This window comes from Serinus canaria, chromosome 2 (assembly GCF_022539315.1).
Source record: "Serinus canaria isolate serCan28SL12 chromosome 2, serCan2020, whole genome shotgun sequence".
NCBI lineage: Eukaryota > Metazoa > Chordata > Aves > Passeriformes > Fringillidae > Serinus > Serinus canaria.
The window spans coordinates 99401215-99413169 of NC_066315.1; positions in this window are offsets into that span (position 1 = coordinate 99401215).

Sequence of the window (11955 nt, forward strand, 5' to 3'; positions counted from 1 at the left end):
AGAGCAGGAAGTGAGGGGCAGTTTATCATTCTCGAGCACTGGGCTCCAAACAGCCAGCTTTCCCCTGGATCAGTATCTTGTGGTGGATTGTGGGGCACAGCTGATGTTGAGTCTGAAAAGTGATGCATTTTTAAGGAGTTCTTGACAACAGTTTATCTACTGTCACAAACTTGTGTGCACACTGCAGCTTTTCCTGCTGTGGAGGAAAAAAAGAAAGAAGGTGTTTGTCAGATGGTCTGTCTCCTCCTCCGTCTGTGGAAAGGAAGGGAGAGTGCCCCTTAGAAATCTTATGGAAATTGCACTAACTTTAGGGATTTTTCTGAACAGGCTGGGATACAAATGTCTGGAGCAGTGAAGTTTTGGTCTTGCAGAGGTCAGTTTTTCTCTGGTCACGTGGCTGTCCCCAAAGTCCTCTGCAGAGACGTGCAGCCAGCGCATCCCCTGCTCAGGGGATGTGCAAGGCCTGCCACAGCTCTGAGGCAGGGGCTGTGTGCTTTGCAAGGACAAGCTCCTCCAGCAGCATTAGTGCTTCAATTTGCATTAGTTGTTGTAACTAATGCAAACACAGATGCCTAACTAATGCAAACATAGATGTACAAGAGTAACAGGAAAAACACGTCCTTTTAAAGGCTGTCCTCATGTGAAAAGGAGAGAAGGGTATTGCCTGTGGTTTTACAAGCTGCACAAATACTCCTTGCTCCTGTTTTTTTCCTTCTTTTTTCCTTTTTCTGCAAGCAGCAGTAAAACCATCAGAGGGGTAAAATCACTGACCTAGGAGCTGGACTCCTGAGAAAGAAGTGTCTTTGAACAGTAGCAAGACAGGAGACAGATGGGATTTGCACACAACCTACTGAGGAAGACTACAAACCAGGAGCAGGTTCCAAAACTGGCAGGCCAGGGCAATCAAATGAGATGTCATTAAAAACTGATGTGACAAGACAACACCCAGTATAAAGACAATAGCTGTAAGAGGTAGACTCTTTCCACTCTTTTACTGGGAGAGAAAACAAACTGCAGGCTGAGGTGAGGAGGTCTGAAAAATGAACAACATTTGCTTCAGTCACATCACTGAAGATATTAATCGTGCAGGGCACAAAGTACATGGCTGATACTGAAGGGAGTCAATACTAGAGGTGGAGTTAAATAAGGATGCTAATCCCTCCTGCTAAATTGCTCTCTTACTGTCCCCTTGCTGAGGGCAGTGACTGCCTCCACAGGTGTTGCGTTTCCACTGCAGTTCAAGTCAAACAAGTTTGGTTAAGTAACTCCTCACAGGGGTCATATTGCTATGGAAAAAGGTTTGCATCTGGCATGGTTAACAGGGAGGAGGAGGCACTTGAAATAGTTTTGTGAGCAACTTCACATTGATGAGCTTGCAGTATCAGGCCAGGTTTTCCTTATTGCCCTTTGAGAAAAATAATGTCAGATTGGAACAAATTTAGAGCAAAGTGGGAATGATCTGAGATGCAGAAAAACATGGTATATGGGCTATGTAGTTTGGGAATTGGGAAGAGATACCAGTCATGGACTTCAATGATTTCAGAGAAGTCTCTGAAGAAGAAGGGAATAACCTTTTCTTTGTTAAGCCTACAGAGGCTTAACCTGTAGGAAAAGAGAATTAGGTTGTCCATTCAGAAAACTTTTCACCTCTTAGGTGACTGGTAAGTGCTGGGCTCAATTGCTGACAGAAGATGTGAAGTCAATTAGACAATGATGTTTCTTGGGCCAGTGGTCTAATAACACAAAGGACAAGTCCAGACACTAAGGATCAATTTGGACATTCCTTCTGTTTCTCAAGGCTCTGACAAATAATATGAGTGAGATTAATGCAGAGTAAAGTGCATTAATGATGCAAATTAATGAGGTGCTACCTCGCCTTCCTTGGCCCAAGAGGGGAGTGAAAGAAGTGAGCAGTCACATTTACAAAGGCAGCAAGATTAGGAGGATTGGGTTAAATTTGTAAAAGCTGGCCTTCTATTCAGCTTTCTGCCCTTTCCTGCTTTCAGTTAAGTCTGATCCTGACTTCTGTCAGAAGCACTCTTGTGATCACCCCTAAGCAAATTTGTTTCTTCTCCCTTCCATAGAGAACCAACTTTCTATTCTTCACTGTGTCCTCAAAATAACAATATTTGTTCCTAAACTGCTTTTACTACTCAGCAGATTTCTATCTCCACTGCCTTTGGTTCTGTTTTATTTCTTTCAGGCTGTTTATGTTAAAGATTTGCTTGTTCATTCTTAATATTTGTGCTGACCAATACTACACCATCCTTTAAGGTTTTAGAGAACAAATTAGACAAGCATCCATCACAAGGGGCTAATATACAGCAGATTATTTTGAGAAAAGATTAGGGAATAGATTACATGAAGTTGCTTTTTGTTGTTTTCCATCTTTTTCAGAATCTTTGCTGGTGAAAACATATTTTGTGAGGTGAAGTTCTAACAGCTTTGCAGGAGCCTCCAGGAGTTTTTGTTGGCTGTACAGAGGGGAGGAGGCTCCTCCTAAAGGTGATCTCGCTGCTCTGCATGGCTGTGTAGAAGAAGATGGGAACTTTTTTTGGTACTGATTAAAATCCTCTGAAATTTCCTGGAAATGGTGCTGTGGCCAACAAAGCCCCCCATGCTGAAAGCTCTGTTTGAACTAAAACCTAACCTTTCACTGCAGGGAATTATCTGGACCAGAAAAACTTGTTCTTTATTCTGAGATTTCATGGGTGGGTATTTTTGTTGTATTTTGTTCCTTTTGGTTTTCAGTGATTTTAAGAGTAGGATTAAGAGAGTGTTGATGGGTGGGCACAACTTAGGAATGCTTAGGAAAAGTTGCCCTGTCAGGAATGGCTCAGGGGTGTGAAATACTTGGACACACAAATTTAAATTTGGAGGCATTACAGCCAGAAGGAGTATTAAAATCCCAATGTCAGGCTTTGCCCTCCTCTACCCCCTTTGCAATAATGCACATGTGAATGAAATGCACATATTTGAGGGCAGCACTGAGCTGAAAGCTGACTTATGGAGGACATCAGTGTGACAGCAGTAATGAAAAACAGAAATATTGCCCAGGAGGTTTTTGAAGAAAATGAATTGGAAAATTATTATTTGTTTATTCTGATCATGCCAAGGATAATTTCAAAAGTTGGAACTCCAAAGATGTATAAGTTTTAAATAAAATGAAATCACTTTTTTGTTCATTCATTTCTAATATCTTTACAATTTCTTATTGCTTAGTGATACTCCCCACAGGAAGAAAAAAATATTCAAGAAGAAATATAAATTAAATTTTTTTTACAAGCACTGAAATTTTCTTTTCTGAGGGTTTTCATCACAAAATGAGAGCTGTCAGCTGTGGAATTGTCCCACAGCTGCACAGCCATGCTATGGTTTCTGTAGCAGGGCTTCAAGAGTATCAGATTCCAGGCAGCACTCCAGGACTACTGCACCTCAGACTGAACTGTGAGCTCAGGCTTCTTTGGTAGATGCACTAATTAATCAAAAAACTAGATTTTAAAAAAATCTTCTTAGACAAGAAGCATCTTTATGTCCTACATGGCATTCTTTCAAAGTTTAAAAAGAACAATTATTGTACTTTGGTGTTGTCCAAAACAAAGGCTGAGGCAATAACAGTCTGACAGGTTAAGGGGTGACTTTCCTGAGGCTCCCACTGCATTTGAATCCACTGCCTGTTGTGGGTTCACCTGAGAGCTGGAACAGTCATTTTTTAAAGCATGCAAGAACAGGAACAAGATTCACAGATCTACACAGTAATCTGTGTGCATGTGAAATTTCCAAAGCAGCTCCACTATGAAAATTTTTAAGGATCACAGATTGAAAGAGACTGAGAAAAATATTGCTATGACTTACTTTAGATTCTGCCCAGGTACTTTGCCCTCCAAACACACACACTCTTGGGAAGCTGCAAGCCCTAAGTCCAGTTCCTGTCAGACCTAATTTGGTGTCTAAGCCTGATTTAGGAGCTAAATGCTCTCTGTCAAGAGCTGGCCTGCCTCTGTCCCTGCCTCTGTCCCAGGTATCCAGTCAGCCCTCAGACTCCAGGAGGTGTTTGCACTGCCCGGAGGGGGGTCAGGCTGCAGGAGGAGAATGGGTTTGTGCTGTGAGACCAGTAGCTCCCAGACATGAATAGTCTCACTCTGCCACTGCAGCTTCCTGCCCCTGGCTACCTCAGCTCCAAAGTCCTTGTCACCTCACCCTTCACAACCTCAGGGCTGGCTGTGCCTCCCCACCAGCCCCAGCCCACACAGATGTGGCTCTGTTGGGTTTGATTCTGGCCATCAGAGGATCTGTCCAACAAACCCAATTAGTGTGGGTCACAACACCTTGGAGCATGGAGTTACAACACCCTTTCACTTATGGTGGAGCTAGAGCACTGATAGTGAGTCTGGGTGATTCCTGAGAAATTCAGCTGTCCATCACTTTGGAACATGCTGAGGAGGTGACAGGGCTGCCAGCCTTATCTCGTGGTCACTGTTGGACATTCCTCCTAACAGATACTACAGGAATCTTACAGCAGCTCTTTGAGACTGAAGAAATCTACTTTTTTTATGGCTTGCCTGACACATACATGTATGAGACAGCCATAGGCTCAGTGCCATGGTGGTTTGCTGGAATCATGCAGGGAAATCTCCCACATGGTCAGGGGGGATAAATCTTGCAGAAGGTGAGAAATGCAAAGGGATCACTCTTTCAATAATTAATTCTTTATTCAGCTGATGGGTTTTCTGTTTAGGCCCAGCTGAGTGGTTTAGCAAAACAAAGACAGATGGCAGCAGATTATATCAAACACATCTTTGTCAGTGGATAATCAGCACAGATTCTACCACCTTCCCACCCCCTTCACCCAGAGCTCAGCCAAAGCCCATTAAGGAAATAGAAAGACTCCTATTGATTTTGGTGGGCACTCAGCCAAGAGCTCTGTCTCAACAGTTTTCTCAGCTTAACTTTGGCCTAATCATAATTTTTGAATGTTTTGGGGTTGGGGTGTTTTTTTGTTTGTTTATAAAAAAAGAAGAAAGTAATGCTGATGTAGTCACTCTTGGGAACTACTGGGGGAGAGACCAGGGGAGAGATTATATGCCCAGTCTGCTGCCATTAGCATATCCAAGGTAAAAGTTCAGCTTGTTTCAACTCTGAGTTTTATGCCAGTTAAGTTCAATTTTTAGGGAAAGTGCAGAGGGGAGGGATAGAGATGAAATATGTGCTCTGTCTGCCTTCCAAGCTGCATCCCTGGACGAGCTCCTTGGAGCAAGCTATGTTTGGGACAGACCTGGGAGCTTGGATGTGCTCAGAGTGGATTCTAAAGGCTCTTGGCTGCAGGTGCCTTGTGAAGACTTTGTCCCTTTCTGCTAAGGTCTGCAGACACTGCCTACTTGTTTCTCCTTTTAGAAACACTTTATCAGGCCAATCTCACATTTTGCTCTGAAACTCATTGCTGTCCCTGGCACAACCTTGTAGAGATTGGTTGTATTTCATGTTATTCCCACAAATATAACTGGAGCACTTTACCCTGTTTCCATACATGAACTATATTGATATCTAATTGGCTTTTCTGCATGGCTGTGGTGCTGGCTCTCCCTGTCAGTGCCAAAAGTGCATTTTGCTCCTTACAGTGGGTACATGTAGAACCCCAATCCTTCTCAATGAATCCTTCCTGTCTCAGATGCTGTGTTTAGTCTTTCCCTCCTGACACACATTCTCTTACAAGAGGAAAAGCATGAAGTGTGCAGTGACCATGTGGTTAAGGCTGACAAGCCTTAACCAAAGAGATGCATCCTCAGCAATGCACTCCTCTCTCAGAGCTCGAGGAGAGATGCAGGGCAAGGCTTTGAGGTGCTCCTCTTGTGCTTCTGTATTGCAGCACATCAGCAATGCCAGAGGTGCAGGCTCGGCCTGTTTCTCTCTCTGGCTGGCTGGGACCGATGGAGGAGCCGCGGTGCGGCAGTATGCATCCAGGAGGCAGCACGGAGGAGTGGATCCTGGGAGCAGACACACATCCCAACCTAGAGCTGCCCTCTGTTGGCGAGCCAGGCTGGCTGGGTCAGTCTCTAAAAAAGGGGTTTTTTGTGTATGGGTAGGGCTCTATTTAGGGCAAGTTACAGCTCCACAGCCCCTGAGCTGCAAGGTGTGAGGGAAGACAAGAGAGCCTGATGCAGCCACCAGAGACATTTCAGGATGACAGGAAAAAAAAAGGATCAGATGCTGCTGGATCAATAATTGCATCAGGTTTTGGCAGACTTCTTCCCTACAGCTCTGAGAAGGAAATAAACAGAGATGGAACTGTCCTCTGTATGCACCTCTCTCATTTCTTCATGCAGAAATAAACATCACTCTCAAATCTGTGCAGATTTACAAATATTTAACAATTCAACAGGGCTTCTGCAAAGTTATCTGTGTTTTTAATGACCTGCTTTTTAAATTCTGTCCCTCAAAGCCCTTTGATACAGATAAAGAGGAAAAAAAAGGTGCTAAGAAATGTTGTTTTCCCAGAAACAGCGATCCCTCAAACTTAATGTGTGAATATACTTAGCTGTCAGCAGGTGGCTCTGTGTGAAGAGTGAGCTCTTGTTCTTGATGGATGCACAGAATTGAAACTGTTTCAAACAAACTGGTTTATTTTTTCAAGCTAACAGGAAGATGATAAAGGCCTATAATTTGTCAGTAGGAATGATAGTTGGTCAGAGGAAAGATAATCAGTGAGAGACTCTTGCTTGAAGGAAACTGTGGCAATAACAGTCTGCTGCCAGAGGAAATGTCTGGTCTTTTCAACAAAAGCCACACCAGCTTTGCTAGATATGCAGATTTTCAGGTATAGCATCAAGCATTTTATTTCTGTTTGAGGGTTTGGATTTTTGTTTTCTTTTTAAAGTTCCTGTTTTCAAGGTATGATGTCACTGAATAGAAGCACTGGAATGTAGGATCATATCTATTTGATTGCAGTGAGTGGGAATCTTTCCATTTTATTCAGTGGGGGTAGGACTGGCTCCTCATTGCCTCATAGTTCCAGGCTGAGGATTGTCACAGTGGCTCTCTGGCAGGGCTGCAGATCAGATGGTGTCTGAAAATGCTACAGCAGCAGCTTCATGAATATGTAAGAAGAAATCCTTATTTGAAATGATAGTTTATTAGATAAACAATATAATGTGCTTTGAACAAGTGGAATGTGCCTTCCCAGTATTTTAGCTGCCTTCTTGTTTTAATGCTGGGGAGCAGTTGTCTGTCATAAGCAGAGGAGAAGATCTTGTGTGAAAGTATATTTAAGAGCTTTTATGAGAATGGTGAATCTGAGTAAGGTTTTGAGAAAGAAAACTGGCTTGCACTGGATGAGTGGGCTGTGGAAAGATTTCAGTGTGTAAGGAAGTGGCAAAAAAGGAACAATATGTTAGCCATGGTTCAATTGTACTGGCCATTTCCACGGCTTAGGATAGAGATAGATTAAATGTACTTACAGCACTTAAGTTGAAGATGTTTCAATGTTTTCATGAGAGTCAGAAAGAAATTACCACCTTTTTTAAAATTCAGGACCTTTCAGTCTTATCTGTCCTGTTCTGTGACATTCTGCTTGGCAATGAATTATTTCTCTGCAATGTCCTTCATGTGGGTCAGGGCAGTCCCAAGCACAGATCACAGAAGGTCATTGGATCAGTCAAGCATGATTTTCCTTTCATAAATCCATGCTGACTATTCCCAGCCACCTCCTTGTCCTTAATGTGCTTTGAAATGGTTTCCAGCAGTATTTACTCTGGAAATTTTCCCAGGGACTGAGGTGAGATTGGCTGGCCTGTTGTCCCCAGGGCCCTTCTTCTTGTCCTCCTTGAAGTCAGGATTGACATTTGCCTTTTCCCAATGCTTAAGAATGTCCCCAGATTGCAACATTTCACAGGCAACCAAAAGTGGCACCAGAGTGACATCAGGCAGTTCCCACTGCACTTGTAGGTGCACTCCATCAGGTTCCATGACCCTGTAGTGTCTGGTTTGAGAGGGAGAGCTTCAGCTTTCGAGCAGCTCCCACGGGGAGAAGCCTCATTGTAGCTTTTTCCAGAACTTTCTTCAAAACAAATCAAATCACCTTTGCCTTGGATGTGGCCAGTTAAACCCCTGGGAGTGTACTCAAAGTCCTGACAGTGAATTTGTGAGGCTGGCTAATAGGATAAACTGCCTGATTTACAGGAATAAGGGGGAAGTGGAATTCAAAGGAGGCATAACCATAATGAAACTCTGGGTTTTGCACTTGTGTCAGTGGGGAGAAGGGAGGAACTGTGCACAACTTGCAGGTTTTAATGAAATTCTACTCTTCTATGGCTAGCATGAGTCATTTTGTTTTTATATCATCTGAGCATCCTTTTTGGGTGTGAAGTTTGACTACTCTGCCTCCTGGATTTACTCCTTCTCAGTCTCTTCAGGAGCTGGCAGACTCAGAGCAGAAATAGCTTCATTTGAGCTCATGTGTTCACAGCAACTGTTTAGACTGAGAGGTGTGTTCAGCGTGAAAGCTGTTTACACAGAGAACAACACAGATTTTCTTTCTTTCTTTATCACTGTGGTAATATTGCTAATGCATGCTTTTTTTGAAAAATGAAAGATTCACTTGAAAATGTTTCTAACATGCACACTGGTCTAATGATTTCTGTGATCATTGATTTGTAGCACTCATTAAAAAATAACCAGAAACTCTTTAACTTGTATAAGATACAGGATGAAATTATAATTTCCAAAGAACAAAGCATCATGTTGCAAAAGATAAACAAGACTGCAACACGGATATTTTTGCTTTTCTAAATTATACTTCCATGATGAAATCTCTGTATGATGGAGATGAGCTTAAATTCAGCTGATATCAGTGGGTGGAGAGCATTCTTTGAAATTGTACATGCTAATATGATGAGTTAATAAGGTCTTTGATTTCTTGATTTAGAGTAGTTTATTAGTTGTAAAATCCATATTTCCCTTGCCTGTATAAAACATTTAAAAGTAATTATTCTTAGCTTCCCATATAATAATTACAGAAGGATGTCTTAGATAAGAAAATGGTATATTAATTATTAGGAGGTTTACATGAATTATAATGATTTTTATGTTTTGTTGTCCATTTCCAGATGTACACGTAGGTTCAGATTTACTACAGACTTAGCAAATCAGTAGGGGATATCCTGGTGTAATTAAGTAGCCTTAATCTCTTTTGAAGTCAAGCTGCATCTTGTAAGACTAATTCTTCCTTCCTCCCACTGCTCTTCTATGTCTAGGTTAAATAGTGCAGAGATAGAGTGTATCTGAAAAAAAAAATCTCCGGTGCTTTTCTCCTAAACTTTGGAAACTTGTGAGCACTTGTATATTTATTTCTATGTTTGAAAAGTAAGTGTAAAGTATTAATATTCTGTTAACTTTGCATGTCTTGTCCATTTTACAAATAGGAAACACCAGGTGCAAAGCAGGGACAAACCAACATCACATTTCTAAATTTCTACATGTGTGTATAATAATGACTGTATTTTACATTAAAAGAGTTCTTAAAATATTTGCTGTCTCAAATGTTAAATGTGGCCCTGAGGCATGCTGGCCACCTAAAGCAGGACTTTAGAATCATTTGGTGTCTCCAGAAATCCTGGCTGTGTGTCACCTGATGGATGTATGTGTTTACATCTAGAATAAACCAGGATTTCCACCACGAACGTAGCCAATTCAGGGTCCTGTGGGTGATCACTGATGTCACACTATTTCCAAGTCCTGCTGCATCACTCATACAGCCACAGTGCACTTTCATCTACAGTTTCACTTTCTCAAATATCTGCAAATTCAAATACCACCATTGTGTATTTTTGGCTAAAAGAGAAGCATTGCTGAAGGACACAGACCTTTCACACTTTAAGAAGTTTCCAGCTTAATGTGATAAAGATTATCCCTTCCCTACTGACCTCTTTAATACCTAACATAATCTCTTCTGTGCAAAGAATGTGTCTGCAAAATTGTTTGTCTTAGAAAACATCTCTGAATAAATGCTTTTCTTTCCACAGATGAACACTTTAAATTTGATTGGGACAGGTGGCTGGAGACACAAACACTGAGAAATTTTAAGACAATTTTTGTCTTTTGTGAGCCTTTGTATTAAAAATTTGTATAAAAAAACCTTATTCCAGACTCAATTTTTAGCTGTCATATCTATACATTTATATGCATATATGAATAAAATACTATGATTCCACCATTAAATTAATATTGAAATATAAGACTGTATTAAATATTCAAATAGTATTTTTTTTTTCCAAATTGTATTGTCACATATCCACTAGCACTGATTTTGACAGTAAGTGCTTGGAGGAGGAAAACACTCCTGCTTGGAGGTGTCTCATCTTCCATGTTGCAAACCAGGCATTGCCAAATGAAAGGAGGCTTTCCCCTCTGTGACCAGATAGAAAATTCTGCCTGCATGAGAAAATGTTGGCTATTTTATTTCTCCTGAAAAGAGGTACAACTCCACCATTTTATCTAATTCCTCCTGGTAAGTGTTGGCAGGAAGGCTCAGACCTCAATTTTGAATCAGTTTGTTTCAGTGAAATGGGAAACAAAAGTTTTAATGGCAATATTATAAAAATCCTGAGCATCCACTAAAAAAATACTGGCTTTTAGTAAAACTAAAAGTCAGTAGCTAACTGAAGAAGCATGGTGCAGTAGGCAGCATGAAGTAGCAGTGTGCATAAAAGGATGAAAAATGTATAAATGGTGTTTATAAGGGTATGTACTGAAGTATTCAGTATGATATAAAGGATTTCAGTAATTGCATAGAAGTCACTGCAATTAAAGAGCCTTCTGATCATTGACCAATTCCCACCCCACCTGTATGAAGTGGGTCTCTCTGGCTGCCTAGTTACCAGGCTGCACTGTGCTACCTTTGTAGATATGGTTGTACACAAGAGAAATTGCACTTTTTTTTTTTTTTTTTTTTGTCATTGAAATAGTAACATTCACTATGCTGGTACAGAATTCAGCTTCTTCATGTTGTAAAACATGCATCTTCCTGTTCTGTGACAAGAAAGGTCACACTTATGTCCATTTTACTCTAAAATTCACTGCACAAATATAATGGGATGAAAAGGACAGAAGTACAAACCCACCGTTGTAATGCATTTTAAAACTGAAACTTCAGGAGCAAGCCCCATGGAAATCCAGAGTTAGTGACAACAGTTCTTCCTCTTTGGAATAGAATTAGTTCTTCTGCTATGTGAACACAGCATGCATATTAAATGCAGCATCCTATAGTGCTATTGTCGTGACTGGTGGATGGATTAAAGAAAATGGAAAATCCTCCTTCCACTGCTGGTGAATGATTTGTTGCACTCCTTATTGTTGGGGAGCTGTTTTATGAAAGGCTTGACTTTGACATGCTGTAAATTGGAAACTGCTGGAGGAACAATAATTTTGACTTCTCTTCGTTTTCAGTCTTGACAATATAGTCCTGAATCAGAGCACATTTTTGTACACAGCTTCCCTGCTAGCATGAAAAAAATCATAATTTAAACAGTCTTGGCAGCTCTAGGAAGGTACCAGGAAAAAGGTGTGGTCTGTGTTAATTTGGTATACTGGCTTAGGTCTTATTTCATTATTCAGAGATCCCCCTTGCACATCTCCTGTGCAGACATTGAACAGATCCAGCCCTGCTGAGGGAACAGCAAAACTCTAATTCTGACACCAGAATTGCTACTGGTAAGTGATATTTTTATTCCTTTAATCGAAGCTGTGGCCAACAGGAACCAAATTCTAGATGAAGCATGGAGAATGCTGCCTGTGGGCCCCTAGGTAAATGCTCCAATACATGCATATTTTCTTCAGTACTGGGAGATTAACTAATATAATCAAGGGGAAAATATCAGTCCTTCAGCACCTGAAACATTCTGGGACTTGTTCTGCAAAATCTGACAAGCTCAACAAGACACACAGTGCAGAGGGATCAGGCAC